Raw genomic sequence first — 433 nt, forward strand, 5'->3', positions numbered from 1 at the left:
AATAGCTTGTACAAAGCCTGGCAAAACTGCGACGCATTGACTGCTACCACGTATGCGGTGCAATCAACATATTCGGTAGACAGCGGCATCAGGAGACGAAATAGTTGAACTGTAGGACCACATCATTTTTTTGTCCAAATATAATAAAAAGGACCGCAACATTTGGGACCCCATCGAAAGAGCGCGAGGACCAATCCGCAAGGCATTAATTTCCATTGGTGAGGAGGTGTTGAAAGAGTGATGAGTAGGATGGATGGGTGTTGGTGGTTGCTGCAATAAGGGTTAGCTGAGTGTTTTGACGATATTACCCCTTTGAAGTTGACCACGGGACCCTTTTTAAGGAATGTTGGCCGAAATCGAAGGGGGTGTCAATGTCAAGGATCAAGTATGAAGTTGGCACATGGGTACTAGGTTACAAAAGTGGATAAAGAAG

Source organism: Prunus dulcis, chromosome 2 (genome assembly GCF_902201215.1).
Source record: "Prunus dulcis chromosome 2, ALMONDv2, whole genome shotgun sequence".
Classification (NCBI taxonomy): Eukaryota; Viridiplantae; Streptophyta; class Magnoliopsida; order Rosales; family Rosaceae; genus Prunus; species Prunus dulcis.